This window comes from Phyllobates terribilis, unplaced genomic scaffold (genome assembly GCF_046119375.1).
Source record: "Phyllobates terribilis strain yellow unplaced genomic scaffold, ASM4611937v1 Scaffold_8__6_contigs__length_399053987, whole genome shotgun sequence".
NCBI lineage: Eukaryota > Metazoa > Chordata > Amphibia > Anura > Dendrobatidae > Phyllobates > Phyllobates terribilis.
The window spans coordinates 371,567,505-371,583,345 of NW_027362768.1; the positions used below are offsets into that span (position 1 = coordinate 371,567,505).

The following is a 15,841-nucleotide window of genomic DNA, read 5'->3' on the forward strand; positions in this document are numbered from 1 at the left end:
GACCACACATGGTGTAGTTGTGATCTTCTAATTTTCTATTTTTGCGCAACGCCCCCCCCAGAGGGGCTTACGGCTACGAAAAAATAAGCATCTTGTTCCTTGGCTGACCTTGCCACTAAAAAAATGGGTTCCATAATTATCAGAATTATGGAACTTGAGCTATTCCATATTTTGTATCAGTGCCGGATGTCCTGGGAACTTGTGGCTGGGAATTGTTCTGATTATTTGAGTGCGTTTGATCTTAAAGAGCTGCGTCCTTCTCTCTGTGTCAGAGGAAAACACACTCGCCTGCTAAATGGGTCTGTAGCACCTAATGTGCCAGCATTTGCTTCCAAGGCCCTTCTCAAGCTTGTGTTAATTGCATACAGACAGAGCTCTCAGCTCTCCTCTTGTGACAAAGGGTGGATAAGGGAGGGGTGAGAGAGGCTTCAGAGGGAGAAAGGATATTTTCAATATTTCTCAATATTTCCCTGACATCTTCACCCCTTTGAGGTGGCGTAGGGGCTGATTTATAGATCGCCCCTTTAAGCCCACCTCCTGGCCCACCCTCCCTGCTGATCCGACAAGCCATGGACCCAACTTGCCCACCACCCTGACCGACTGGGGATCCAGCTTTCCAATCACCCTGACCGGTACGGGATACATGTTACCCACACCTCTGCCAGGCTATGGGTACCTTTCTCCCATACACCTGACAGACAGGGGGACACACCTTTCTTTTACCTTGCCTGATTGTGGGGCCTGCCCTTCCACCCCTCATGGCTACCTGAGGGGCAGTGCTAGCTACGGGGCAGCTATGTCACAGTCCGTCGTGACACTGGTCAGCGGCAGGGGACCACTTTCCCTATTATTCCCGCGCTTCTCCCTGTCCTTTCCCCTTACCCCTGGAGCCGTGTTAGTCATGGGGCAGCTACCACTGACCATGTCACCGTCTGGCATTACACTGGTCACCTGCACAAGACGACCTGCTTCCTGGTGTCCGTGCCTGCTCCCCTAGCACTTATGCTGTCTCATTTTAGGGGATCCTCAGCAGCATCATCCCACAGGGTGAGGTGGCCGAGTTCCCCTTTACCACAACACGCATTTTTATTATGCATTAAATCGACATTGACAGTGGCATTACATGACATATCAGACCTGGGAGGGTTGTAAGGAATGTATCGGGCAACCAACCGCCCCAGATTAATCCGCAATAGCACATTAGTGGAGAGATTCTCCGACACCCCCACTTCCCGCAACCCATTCCCCACACCCCAGTCCAGAAAAACTCGGGCCATCGGTATGGGGCGGCGAACACCCCCAAACCCAGTGACAGTCAGGGTCTTCCCAGGAATGAGTTCCTCTGGTAACACGAACTCAGGGCAGATGAGGGTAACATTCTGCACCAGTGTCCCACAGTAACCGTTTGTAAGTTCTCATGGGCCCGGCCAACCGCCCCACCCACAAAAAGAATGGCTGCAGTAGGCCCTGAGGCCTCAGGTGTGGGGTCCATCTTCTGCCTTTCTGGGCAGACAAGGCTGATGTGACCCATTTGGTCACAAGTATAACACGGGAGTCAAATGCAGGCCCGGTGCCAACAGATGGGGCAGAACCCGCTGAGGGCCGGCTGGCTGGAACACTGGGGGTGGTTGTAGGCTTACCCCCCTTGAAGCTGGTGGCGGCTGGCTTCCCCACCTCTGGTGTGCGGTTGTACTCATAAGCATCTGCGATCTGGGCTGCCTTGGCAGCCTCCCTTGGCTCCCAGTCCAGCACAAACTGTCGCACTTCCACTGGGCAGAGATGAAGAAACTGGTCCTTCACCATCATATCCTTCAGGTCCCCAAAGGTGGTGACTGACAATCCTTGGACCCACTGCTCAAAGTTGGTCCCGAGCCCATCCACCACATTACTGTAGCTATCATGGAGTCCACGTTGGAGGCAGTGGCATACCGCTAATGGCGGCAGACCACGCGACTGCTATGAGGCCCATGAGCCGGGGGGGCCCCATAGCAGTCGAGGGGTGGACATACCACCGCCGGTGCAGCTGCGCTGGGTCCCCACCATGCAGCTGCACCAAGGGGCCCGCAAGGTGCAGCTGCTCCCTACACATGGTGGTCAGTGAGCAATCCCTGGAGCTCTGCTGCTGTCAGGAGGAGAATAGCAGCGGAGCTCAAGGGTTCGTCCTCTCCTTCCTCCCTGACCTCCGGCACGCGCAGCTTGATGACGTCATCATGCAGCGCGCGCCTGGGTCAGGAAGAAAGCTGCCGGCAACCAGGAGGATGCTGCTGGGGAGCGAGCTGAGGTAAGTTTTTTTTTTTTGTTTTTTTTTACTGAAACGCTGGGGAGGGGAGGTGGGGGGAGAGCAATGGTGGGATGGTGGGGCTGTAGAGAGCAATAATGGGGCTGATGGGGCTGGGGAGAGGAACGATGGGGCTGGGAAGAGCAATAATGGGGCTGATGGGGCTGGGGAGAGGAGTGATGGGGCTGGGGAGAGGAGTGATGGGGCTGGGGAGAGGAGTGATGGGGCTGATGGGGCTGGGGAGAGGAGTGATGGGGCTGATGGGGCTGGGGAGAGCAATAATGGGGCTGGGGAGTGGAATTATGGGGTTGTTGGGCTGGGGAGAGCAATATTGGGGCTGATTGGACTGGGGAGAGGAATGATGGGGCTGGGGAGAGGAATGATGGGGCTGGGGAGAGCAATGATGGGGCTGATGGGGCTTGGGAGAGCAATGATGGGGCTGGGGAGAGGAATGATGGGGTTGATGGGTCTGGGAAGATCAATGGGGCTGATGGGGCTGGGGAGAGGAATGATGGGGCTGGTAAGAGCAATGATGGGGCTGGGAAGAGCAATGATGGGGCTGGGAAGAGCAATAATGGGGCTGGTGTGGGAAGAGCAATAATGGGGCTGATAGGACTGGGGAGAGCAATGATGGGGATGGTGGGGAAGGGGAGAGCAATGAAGTGTTGCTGTGAGAGAGCAATGACGGGGGTGCTGGGAGACAGCAATGATGGGGTGGTGGGAGAGAGCAATGATGAAGGTGCTGGGACAGAGCAATGATGGGTTGCTGGGAGAGAGCAATGATGGGGGTGCTGGGAGAGAGCAATGATGGGGGTGCTGGGAGAGAACAATGATGGGGGTGCTGGGAGAGAGCAATGATGGGGTGCTGGGAGAGAGCAATGATGGAGGTGCTGGGAGAGAGCAATGATGGGGGGGCTGGGAGAGAGCAATGATGGCGGTGCTGGGACAGAGCAATGATGGGGTTGCAGGGACAGAGCAATGATGAGGGGCTGGGAGAGAGCAATGATGGGATGCTGAGAGAGAGCAATGACAGGGGTGCTGGGACAAAGCAATGACGGGGGTGCTGGACAGAGCAATGACAGGGGTGCTGGGACAGAGCAATGACGGGGGTGCTGGGAGAGAGCAATGATGGGGGTGCTGAGAGAGAGCAATGATGGAGGTGGTGGGAGAGAGCAATGATGGGGGTGCTGGGAGAGAGCAATGATGGGGGTGCTGAGAGAGAGCAATGATGGAGGTGGTGGGAGAGAGCAATGACGGGGGTGCTGGGAGAGAGCAATGATGGGGGTGCTGAGAGAGAGCAATGATGGAGGTGGTGGGAGAGAGCAATGATGGGGGTGCTGGGAGAGAGCAATTATGGGGGTTTTTGCTTGTATTGTGAAGCCTTGTATGTTTTCCGTGTGTACATAGCCTTACAGTTAATTGGGGAGAGTCACAGAGACTGAATAATTTATATTATTGGCTGGTGGAGATTATAGTTAATGGGGGGCACAGTGCTGCTTATCACTTTATATTTTGATTACTAAGTGGCTGATAGTATATTAATGGGGGGGATACATATCTGTATTCGAGGACACAGAGCGGGGGAGACACATGTATGCATACAATATGTGACCTTGTTATTTTCTAGGCTGGAGATCATCGTGACAAGACGAGTCGTGGCTGGGAGATGTCGACATGAAGGTCTGACCAGATGGAGAAGAAGCAGCAGAAATCGACTCTGATCAGATGAGACGTCAGCGGTAAGTGCCTGGATGTAAATATTATTCTGTATCTGGACTGTGTGACTTGGAGAGATAATGTTATCTGTAAAATGCCTTAGGCCACATTCTCACATTTGTGTGAAATGTCCGTGTGCTGCCAGATTTTTTTATAGGATGGTCTACGGACTCGTAGAGTTTTATAGATGCATTCACACATCCATGAAAATCACGGATCTTAGAATGAGATCTAAGAGGGTCAGAGAATGTCCTGTTCTGATCCAATTTTGAGGATTAGAATAGGACATGCTCAATGCGTCGGTAAAACAGGGCAGCACACCGACACAGCACACAGATGCAGGAATGTAGCCTTATTATGTATAGCACAGTCCCTTAGTATATAGTGTACTCACATATTATGTATAGCGCCATCCTTAGTTATATAGTTTCCTCTTTTATTATGTATAACACACTCCCTTATTATGTACCATCCTCTCTAGCTCTAGAGGCTCACAGTTGGGGGATCATACTGTGTTGGGGTGAGCATACTTTGCCCTGGGAGTTGAGGTGGGGTATAGTAGGGTCATTATACTGTGTATGTGGAGGAATTCACCATAGGGGTATCATACTGTGTTTGAGGGGCCCTTTTATTGGCACCACACTTTATGGGGCAATGAAAGAGAGATCTAGGACTTCAGTAGGAGGAAAATTAGTATGTAAAGGATGGAAAGTTGTGAGATCTGATCTTTGGTGACCCCGACTATTATTTACATTTCTTTTTTTTGGGGGGGGGCCCAATTAGAGCTTCTGCTATGGGGCCCCATGATTCCTATGTACGCCCCTGGTTGGGGGGCTCTGAACATTTTCCGGTATACCTCTGGTGTCAGCTGTTACTTTTTATCAGGGCCTGCTTGACGGCCTCATAGTCTCCATCTTGCTCTCGAAGGAGAGAAGCAAATGTGGCGCCCCTGCGGGTTCAGTCGCCACAGAGGTACTGCATCTCACCCAGAGGTGTGGTATCTCACTCTCAGGTAAGGATGGAGTACTGCCCGGACCCAAACACCTGCATCCAACACTACACCACTCCAGACCAGCAGGAGGGGCAAGATGCACTGCTGCGCTGCTGAGCTCTGTCCCTGGTTGGAGTGGGGGGAACCAAGAGAGGGGGAACCATGTAGTGGGTGTGGGTGGAGGAAGAATTTCAGGGGAGCACTTGAGAAGGAGGATATAAAAAGAGGAAGCCATCTTGGGTGTGTAGTCAGTCAGTCAGAGGAGGACAGTGAAAGGAGCAGGAGTTCTGCAGGAGCTCTGCTCAGGAGGAGGGCCTAGTGAGAGAGGCCCAGGACAGACTGAAGAGAGGAGAGGAGCAGGAAGGAAGGCTCCAGAACAGAAAGGATCCCAGGGGCACGGGCAGTGCGGATGCCACCCATGCGCCGGAACCCACCAGGAGTGGAGGGATCAGGCCGCAGAGAGGGGACAGGCCCCTAACTAGTGAGAATTGCAATATTCAACTAGGTACATTTCAGGTGCTGCAGCCAAAAGCCACATCTAACTCACCGAAAAGGTGGCCATAGAGGACCCAGGGGACAGAGAAGACGTCGCGCGACAAGGTCCGCGGTCACTGGATTGGGACACTGGGTGTGAGGTGCAGGAAGATGGCCAGAAGGAACACACAGAAGGAGGTCCGTTATGTACTCTGGAGGTACCTGCAGGTTTGCTGAACCCCTCCCTGAGTAAGCACAGGACGACGTGGGAAGTTACCCTGGCCCTGGTAACTTGGAGTCTAAAAATCGTGAGTAAAACCCTGAAGACTGAACCCCACTGTCTCTGCAAATTATTACTGCGCCGTTATCCCCTGCACTACACTGCATAGCAAGATCTATAACATCACCATTTCCTGCCCTGGAGCTAAGCTCTACCAGTGGAGAGCTGTCCCAACTCTGCTTGCACTAACATCAGCTCCAGAGGATCTGCTCCGCAGCGGCGGCTCCCATTTGCCGCATACCACAAGTGGCGTCACGAACTTTATATAAAAACTATAAATCCCCTGTAAATATCCCCTTTTATTGATCGCCCTGGGTCACGGAATGGGTCACCGCCACTGTGACATTTCCCCTAGCAACGACCGGCCCGGCACCGAGTACCCCACAGCCCAGGGAGCGCGTCACAAACACCTCCAGAGCTTTTTCTCTGAGTCCTGGGGTTAAATACCTGGCCCACTGGTCCGCGGGCAGCTGATATTGTCTGCAGGCTTTTTCAAATCCCCGCAGAAATATGTCCAAGTCTCCATCCTTTTCCATTACAGGAAAATGCTCCGGACGGGGTTTAAAGCTGTTGGTGCTGTTGGACTCACGGATCTGCAGGGTGGATGGCTCCTTCTGAATCCGGGCTAGCTCCAGGTGGTGCTGACGCTCCTCTTGGGCCTGCCAATGGCGGCAGACCACGCCACTGCTATGGGGTCCGTGACCCCGGGGGGGCCCGTGAGCCGAGGGGCCCCAAGCAGCGGGGGGACCCAAGCAGCATGGGGACGAGTTGTATAGGTGAGTATTGGTGGATAGTGGTGGGGAGAGGGAGGTTGCGGCAGAGCGGAGCACACACAGTAGCCGCTGAAGCAGCTATCACGTGTGCCCGCTGCTAAAGGGACATGAATATTCCCTCTTCTCCACTCCCATGGGCGTGGAGAAGAGGGAATATTCATGCTCTTTAGTAGCGGGCATGGAGGAGCGCTGAGCCACAGCTCCTGCTGACAGTGTCCACTACTAAAGAGAATGCATATTCACGCTTCTCCACGCCCATAGTCCTGGCGTGGATAGGAGTGAATATGCCGGCAGCAGCAGCTCACCTCGGGATCTGAGAATGCGCGTTGCTCAGATGCCGACATGAGCTGCAGAAAACTGGACGCAGCGATGGAGGAGAGGTGAGGAAGGAAGGTGAGTATTAGTGTTTATTTTTTTTGTGTGTGCAGTGATTGGGGGATGAGGGGGCCATATATACCAGGATTGGTGGTTTGGGGGGCCACACATACCAAGATTGGGGGATTGAGGGGACCACATATACCAGGATTGGGGGATTGAGGGGGCCACGCATACCAGGATTGGGGGATTGAGGAGGCCACGCATACCAGGATTGTGGGATTGAGGAGGCCGCACATACCAGGATTGGGGGATTGAGGAAGCCACACATACCAGGATTGGGGGATTGAGGAGGTCACACATGCCAGGATTGGGGGATTGAGGAGACCACACATACCAGGATTGGGGGATTGAGGAGGCCACACATACCAGGATTGGGGGATTCAGGAAGCCACACATACCAGGATTGTGGGATTGAGGAGGCCACACATACCAGGATTGGGGGATTGAGGAAGCCACACATACCAGGATTGGGGGATTGAGGAGGTCACACATGCCAGGATTGGGGGATTGAGAAGGCCACACATACCAGGATTGGGGGATTGAGGAGGCCACACATACAGTACCAGGATTGGGGGATTGAGGAGGCCACACATACCAGGATTGGGGGATTGAGGAGGCCACACATACCAGGATTGGGGGATGAGGGATGCCATACGTACCAGGATTGGAGGATGAGGGGTGCCATACATACCAGGATTGGGAAATTTACTATTAGCTGCTGCATTTCCCACCCTAGGCTTACACTCGAGTCAATACTTTTTTCCAGTTTTTTTGTAGTAAAATTAGGGGCCTCGGCTTATACTCGGGTCGGCTTATTTAAAATATATGGTATTTTAAAAATCAGTGAGTACGTGGTGCCCATAATACTGCAGGACTGTAGGGTGCATTATACTATATGGGGGCTGCATTTTACCCTATGGGGTGTGTAATATACTGTATGGAGGACTGTGGGGAGTGAATTATATTCTATGGAGGACCATGTTCCCATACTATATGAAGGATTATGGGGGGGGCGCATTATACTATATGGAGGCTTATGGGGACGCATTATACTATATGGAGGATTATCAGTGGCGTATTATACTATATGAAGGCTATGTGGGGCCATTATAATATTTTGAGGGCTATGTGGGGGGCCATTATACTGTTTGGAGGGCTAGTGCAGGTCATTATACTGTAGGTAAGCCCATTATAGTGTATGGAGGGCTCTGTGGGGGTCACAGTTGGGGGATCATACTGTGTTGGTGTCACCATACTTTGCCTTGGGAGTTGAACTGGGGTACTGTAGGGTCATTATACTGTGCATGTGGAGGCTAATGTGGAGGAATGCACCATGGGGGTATCATACTGTGTTTGGGGGACACTTTTGTTGGCATCATACTTTATGGGGAAATGAAAGAGGGATCTAGGACTTTAGCAGGAGGAAAATTACTATGTAAAGGCTGGAAAGTTGTGAGATCTGCTCTTCTGTGACCCAGACAAATATTTCTTTATTTATTTGGGGGGGGGGGCAATTAGAGCTTCTGCTATGGGGCCCCATGATTTCTATGTATGCCCCTGCTCTCAGCCTCTCGGTCAGCTTGGGGCCGTTGCTCTGCTCGCTCCTGGAATTTCAGGATCAGCTGCAGTCGTCCATCACGATCGTCTGCAACAAGCTGCTCCAAGGCCATCTGCAGGTGGGGGTCCACACTACCCTGGCTGCGGGTCTGGCTGGCAATCACAGGTGGGACACCTGCAGCAGCGCCATTCGGGCCTTGGCTGGCCGCCCCATCATCAGGGCCCTGCTGTCGGACGGGCTCTGCAGCACCTTGTGTTACGGGTCCAGGTGGTGGAACCTCTGTGCTTCGGTGCAAGGAGGGACCAGAGGGGCGTGACTAAGTGCCTACTTGGCCTGACCGAGGTCACATGGCAGCTTAGTCGACTCCGTGAACAAGGGAGGGGCTGGCAGGTGAACCCGGTGCCACTCTGGGACCGACCTTGTGTGAGAGCAGGTGACTCCCACGGGTCAGATGACAGGAACTGACCGGTACAGCGGATGAGCACGGCAGGAAGGCAGACGGGTGGTCCGGGTAGATCAGCAGGCAGGTATGGCAGATAGTCAGACAGGTGCTCCGGGTAGGCAGGCTGGCGGGCACGGCAGGTAACTGGCAGGTGCTCCAGGTAGGCAGGCTGGCGGGCACGGCAGGTAACTGGCAGGTGCTCCAGGTAGGCAAGCAGGCGGGCACGGCGGATAGCCAGAAAGGTGCTCCGGGTAGGCGGGCTGGCGGGCACGGCAGGTAACTGGCAGGTGCTCCAGGTAGGCAGGCTGGCGGGCACGGCAGGTAACTGGCAGGTGCTCCAGGTAGGCAGGCTGGCGGGCACGGCAGGTAACTGGCAGGCTGGAGGGCAGAACTATAGACAGACTGGTGGGCTGGACAGTAGACAGACTGGCGGGCTGGACTGTAAGACAGACTGGCGGGCTGGACTGAGTGGCAGCGGGACCTGAGGGCTGAAGCAAGTGTTAGCACAAGGAACAACAACCTTGCACAGGCACCTCCATTTTGGAGGAGGTGCCTTATATAGGAGAAGTCCTCCGGCCATTGGCCCGGACTCTTTAGGACGGCGCGCGGCCCCTTTAAGAGGGAGGGAGCGCGCGTGCGCCCTAAACACAGGGTCCGGGAAGCTGCGCGCGGTGCGCGCCACAGCAGCAGGGGAGCAGGAAGACGCCGGACCTGGGCCGCGGCAGTAAGGGGAACGGAGTCTCTACCTGGCAGCAGGCAGAGACGCTGATGCTACAGTACCCCCCTTTTACGCCCCCTCTTCTTTAGGCCCGCGAGAAATTTTTTAAAAAGATGAGGGGCATGAATGTTCTCCCTGGGTTCTCCCTGTTCTCCTCCGGGCCAAACCCCTTCCAATCCACAAGAAAGAAAGTCTTTCCTCTTACCCTCTTAGTGGCCAAAATATTTTCTACCTCAAAGACGTCCTCAGCGGAGACTGGAGCTGGAGCGGTACCTGGATCGTCAGAGAAGGAATTAAGGACAACTGGTTTGAGGAGGGATACTTGAAAGGAGTAGTTGGGAATCCGTAAGGTGACCAGGAGTTTCAGCTTGTAAGCCACGGGATTGATTTGGTTCAGAACTTCGAACGGACCGATGAACCGCGGACCCAACTTATAAGAAGGTATCTTGAGACGGACAGATTTGGAGGAAAGCTAGACCTTGTCTCCGGGATGGAATTGAGGTGGATCCAGACGTCTCTTATCAGCATGTTTCTTCATCCGCTCGGAGGACTGAAGAAGTGCAAATCTAGTGTCTTCCCAAATAGCCAGAAATTCGTTGACAAGAGACTCCGCGGCAGCATTGTCCACTGAAGAGGAGATGGGAAACAGAATCCGGGGGTGTCGACCGTAGACCACAAAAAACGGGGATTTAGTAGAAGAGTCGCTCTCATGGTTGTTATAGGAGAACTCGGCCCAGGGCAGGAGCTCAACCCAATCGCTATGGTGAGCGTTGACAAACTGCCGAAGAAAGCTGGTAAGGATCTGGTTGATACGTTCCACTTGACCATTGGACTGAGGATGATAAGCAGAATAGAAATCCAAAGAGACATCCAGCAGCTTGCACGTAGCTCTCCAGAAGCGAACTGAACTCCGCGATCAGACACAATGTGGAGCAGTAGGCCGTGAAGACGGAAGATGTGATGGATGAAGTTCTTAGCCAGCACAGATGCAGACGGAAGATCAGGCGGAGGAATGAAGTTGGCCATTTTAGAAAAGCGGTCAGCGACCACCCAAATGACAGTCCAACCGGCAGAAACAGGGAGATCCGTGATGAAGTCCATTACAATGTGTTGCCACGGAGCTGAAGGCACGGGAAGAGGAAGAAGACGGCTGGATGGAAGGTGTCTGGGAACCTTGTTACGGGCACAAGAGGAACAAGACGCGACGAAGTCCGCAACATCCTTGCGCACGGAAGGCCACCAGTAATCTCGGGCGATGAGCAGAAAGGTCTTCCTCTGGCCAGCATGACCGGCTAGTTTGGATGAATGGCCCCAGAGTAGAACCTTCTTTCGATCCGGAACCGCTACAAAGGTCTTACCGGGTGGAAGATGAGACAGGTCAAACGGAGCAATAGTCATTACTTTAGAGGGGTCAATGATATGTAGAGGCTCCTCCTCTTGGTTGGAAGACATGAATGAGCGGGATAGAGCATCAGCTTTAATGTTCTTGTCCGCCAGGCGGTAATGCAGAGTGAAGCAGAATTGGGTGAAGAATAGAGACCACCTGGCCTGACGCGGATTTAGCCCTTGGGCGTTCTGAAAATAAGCGAGGTTTTTGTGGTCAGTGTAGATGACCACTGGGTGCAGAGCCCCCTCCAGCAAGTAGCGCCATTCCTCCAGCACTAATATGATGGCCAGCAACGTAACTGAAGCATGGCCATATCCATACTTTGCAAATGTTGGAGGTGCTGCAGCCCCTTCATTCTCTGAGTCAGGAAGACTCCGGACCAGGACCGAGGCGGTAAGGGGAACGGCGTCTCTGCCCGACAGGAGGCAGAGACGCCGATGCTACAACTTGCAACAGTTCAGCAATCATTTGGGCCTTAGTTTTGCCCGTGGAGTCAATCTGTCTCAGTTCACAGAGGGCAGTGATAGTGTCCTCTGACTGCTGGTGATACCATGGCTCTCCACGTGTAGCCATCATTGCCAAATAAAAGATAGGACAGAAAAACAAGAGAAGGGAAGGGATGCAACTGCTACACGTATAGTAATGTCCCAGATAAAAAAATATTAAAACACTGAGTCTGATTTCTTAAAACTCTGCACTGAATTCTCGCAAAAAATGTGCAAGGTTTCAGTGACAGGAATGATTGCTCAATCCAGCCACTGATGTTCTGTAATATCCCACCGCTTGCCAGCAATCTGTCAAGGTTTCACAGAGACAACACCGGGGAGATCACGCAATATGTCGCCGTTGCTGTCACTCTGTCAGGATTTCGTCAGGGATCCGCGAGCACATGGTCCCCACTACTCACTACGTAAGTATTGGCAAGCGACCAGTGAGCGTATGGCGTCACACCTCCGGATTCCAACGCATGAAATATGTGTATACGCCCCGTACAGTCACTGTCAGCTTCACGATAGCCCAATTATTAATATTCTCTGCCACCACCGTCCAGATTTGAAATATAATACAGGCCTGATCAGACGCCTGCCTTCTGGTAGCGTATGGCTTCAGGGGAGGGGACTATTACAGGACAAAGGAAACAGAACTATTAAATTTTATATTTAATCCAAAATGAAAGCAGTGTTAAGAAAAATATACAAGATTTTACAAATGGGGACAATACAATACATAGGCAGTTACACAAAATAATAAAGATTAAAGAAGAAACCTACTCTATATAGTTCGCAGGAACGAATCAGCATAGGTGGAGGAGGGACTCCCCGATTTGATTTGAGCATTATCAAACGCGATCCGTTGCTTATAGTATCTATACCCCCCTGGCAAAGAATGCTCATCTATCCTCCATGGACTCTTTGATACCTAAGGGGAGGTCTACCCACACACCCCCTGTGCTGACATCACGAGGGCTGGTCTCCAGCCTGCACGTTTTATTTAAGATACCGGGTTTTTGTGATAACTTATCGCTGGTTGATCCCAAAAGCCTAAAAGTGATACCATATTTTCTATTATGATTTTACCTTTATTTAGAGGCCACACATGGCGTAGTTGTGATCTGCTAATTTGCTATTTTTGCATCACAGCCCACCGGAGGGGCTTACGGCTACATTTTCAATATTTCTCAATATTCCCTGACAGAAGATATATATATACCAGGATAAGGGACATATATACTAGGATGAAGGATATATATATACCAGGATGGGGGGCCCCGATCCAAATCCTGCAGCAGGGCCCATCGGACTCTAGTTTCGCCACTGCCTCTATTCACTCTCCATGGGATCGCGGGAGATAGCGGAGCGCAGTGCTCGGCTGGTCTTCGGCACTCTCATTAAGAAAGAATGGAGCCTCCGTACTCGAGATTGCTGGGGTCCCAGTGATTGGAAAGTTATCCCCTATTCATAACTTCCAAACTTGGCACAAACCCTTTAAGTCCTCCCAGTATAAACCATTTGCAAATTCTGCCTCCTCTACAAGACAATCCAACAAAGCCAGACCGCCACTTGAACCAGGCCTCATCTCCGGGAATTGGCTCCATCCCTAAAACGACCCACAAAGCTGCCTCCAAAGCTGCAAGGACTTGGAGCACCTCCGGAGATCGGGCGCGCTATGGGACGCAGGTCGCAGGTTGAAAACAAATGCATCTCACAAACAAACGTGGATGAAAGTGGGTTTTTTAATGCGAATTGTCATTATTTTCTGTCACCTGCCATTGTAGGGGTTTATCCACATCTTATAAAGCCATGGCACATTGCAAGGATTATTATTTATTATTATTATAGCGCTATTTATTGCATGGCTCTTTACCTTCGCTTTATTTTCTCACCTCAGAGAATGAAGGGGCTGCAGCACCTCCAACATTTGCAAAGTATGGATATGGCCATGCTTCAGTTACGTGGAAGCAGCGCTGCACCAGAATAGCAGCCCCTTCAATCTTAGGTTCCATGGGAGTCCCAGAAGTTGGACCCCCCCCCCACTGATCATAAAGTATCCTTGCCATATGCCATCATTTGCTGAAATGGAAATAACCCTATTGTTTTCCCATTGTCCATCCACTGACTAATTTCATTAATCAACCGGAAGGAAATAATGGAATTAATAAAGCTCAAATGTAGCAGCCCTCATTACAGATCAGGATTATTGCACCATATTACAAGTTAATAGCAGGTGATATTTACTTAATGGAGGTTTTCCTTTCATCACCTGTCTACCTGCTGTGTTTTATGAGCCCATAAGTTTATGACCACAAATAAAACCGTGGCCAGAAAGACGCTATGATATCATTTGTATCAGAATAACAAGTTCAGCTCTGCTACATCTGTACAGCAAGTATCATTCTGGATGCATGGTCATATTCATTCTATTTGCCCTCTCCCCACCCAAGTCATCTAGCCTGCAAACCAAGAGAACGTCTTCACCCCTGGGCGCGTTATTCTGCATGTACCTGTGCTGCCACCATGGGTGAAGCTCTTCTTTTGGGGCCTGTTGGATCTGCCTTTTTCTTTCTTACTCCTGATATGGAAGCTTCCCGAAGCCAAAGCCGGGATATAAATAGACCCTGACAAGGGAGAGGAACGAGAGATGTCACAAGACTGGTATACCTCTCTGCATGGGAAGACGTCTCTCATGTGACAGCTTTCATCAGGGTTCAAACGGCAAAGTGACGAGAGGACGAAGATTGAAAACTTTACACAAACTATTTTATAGATGCTGCAAAACTTTTTCCCATTAGTTGAGAAATCAGAAATCTCTCTCTCTGTCACTCTGTCCTCTCTCTATATATATAAATAACATATATATATACAGTATATATATATATATATATATATATATATATATATATATATAGTACAGACCAAAAGTTTGGACACGCCTCATTTAAAGATTTTTTTGTATTTTCATAACTATGAAAATTGTACATTCACACTGAAGGCATCAAAACTATGAATTAACACATGTGGAATTATATACTTAACAAAAAAGTGTGAAACAACTGAAAATATGTCTTATATTCTAGGTTCTTCAAAGTAGCCACCTTTTGCTTTGATGACTGCTTTGCACACTCTTGGCATTCTCTTGATGAGCTTTAAGAGGTAGTCACCGGAAATGGTCTTCACTTCACAGGTGTGCCCTGTCAGGTTTAATAAGTGGGATTTCTTGCCTTATAAATGGGGTTGGGACCCTCAATTGTGTTGTGCAGAAGTCTGGTGGATACACAGCTGATAGTCCTACTGAATAGACTGTTAGAATTTGTATTATGGCAAGAAAAAAAACAGCTAAGTAAAGAAAAACAAGTGGCCATCATTACTTTGAAAGTGTCCCCAAGTGCAGTTGCAAAAACCATCAAGCGCTACAAAGAAACTGGCTCACATGAGGACCGCCCCAGGAAAGGAAGACCAAGAGTCACCTCTGCTTCTGAGGATAAGTTTATCCGAGTCACCAGCCTCAGAAATCGCAGGTTAACAGCAGCTCAGATTAGAGACCAGGTCAATGCCACACAGAGTTCTAGCAGCAGACACATCTCTACAACAACTGTTAAGAGGAGACTTTGTGCAGCAGGCCTTCATGGTAAAATAGCTGCTAGGAAACCACTGCTAAGGACAGGCAACAAGCAGAAGAGACTTGTTTGGGCTAAAGAACACAAGGAATGGACATTAGACCAGTGGAAATCTGTGCTTTGGTCTGATGAGTCCAAATTTGAGATCTTTGGTTCCAACCACCGTGTCTTTGTGCGACGCAGAAAAGGTGAACGGATGGACTCTACATGCCTGGTTCCCACCGTGAAGCATGGAGGAGGAGGTGTGATGGTGTGGGGGGGCTTTGCTGGTGACACTGTTGGGGATTTATTCAAAATTGAAGGCATACTGAACCAGCATGGCTACCACAGCATCTTGCAGCGGCATGCTATTCCATCCGGTTTGCGTTTAGTTGGACCATCATTTATTTTTCAACAGGACAATGACCCCAAACACACCTCCAGGCTGTGCAAGGGCTATCTGACCAAGAAGGAGAGTGATGGGATGCTACGCCAGATGACCTGGCCTCCAGTCACCAGACCTGAACCCAATCGAGATGGTTTGGGGTGAGCTGGACCGCAGAGTGAAGGCAAAAGGGCCAACAAGTGCTAAGCATCTCTGGGAACTCCTTCAAGATTGTTGGAAGACCATTTCCGGTGACTACCTCTTGAAGCTCACCAAGAAAATGCCAAGAGTGTGCAAAGCAGTCATCAAAGCAAAAGGTGGCTACTTTGAAGAACCTAGAATATAAGACATATTTTCAGTTGTTTCAC

General features: G+C 50.9%; 1 protein-coding gene across 1 annotated transcript in view; it reads right to left on the reverse strand.

The window, feature by feature from the left end:
• Positions 1-14,141, reverse strand: part of KBTBD12 (kelch repeat and BTB domain containing 12) — a 113,070-nt gene extending 98,929 nt beyond the window's left edge. Inside the window, exon 1 of the mRNA XM_073644933.1 lies at positions 13,997-14,141. The gene's annotated coding sequence lies outside the window, so the exon portion shown is untranslated. The remainder of the gene's footprint in view (positions 1-13,996) is intronic.
• Positions 14,142-15,841: the final 1,700 nt, after the last annotated feature.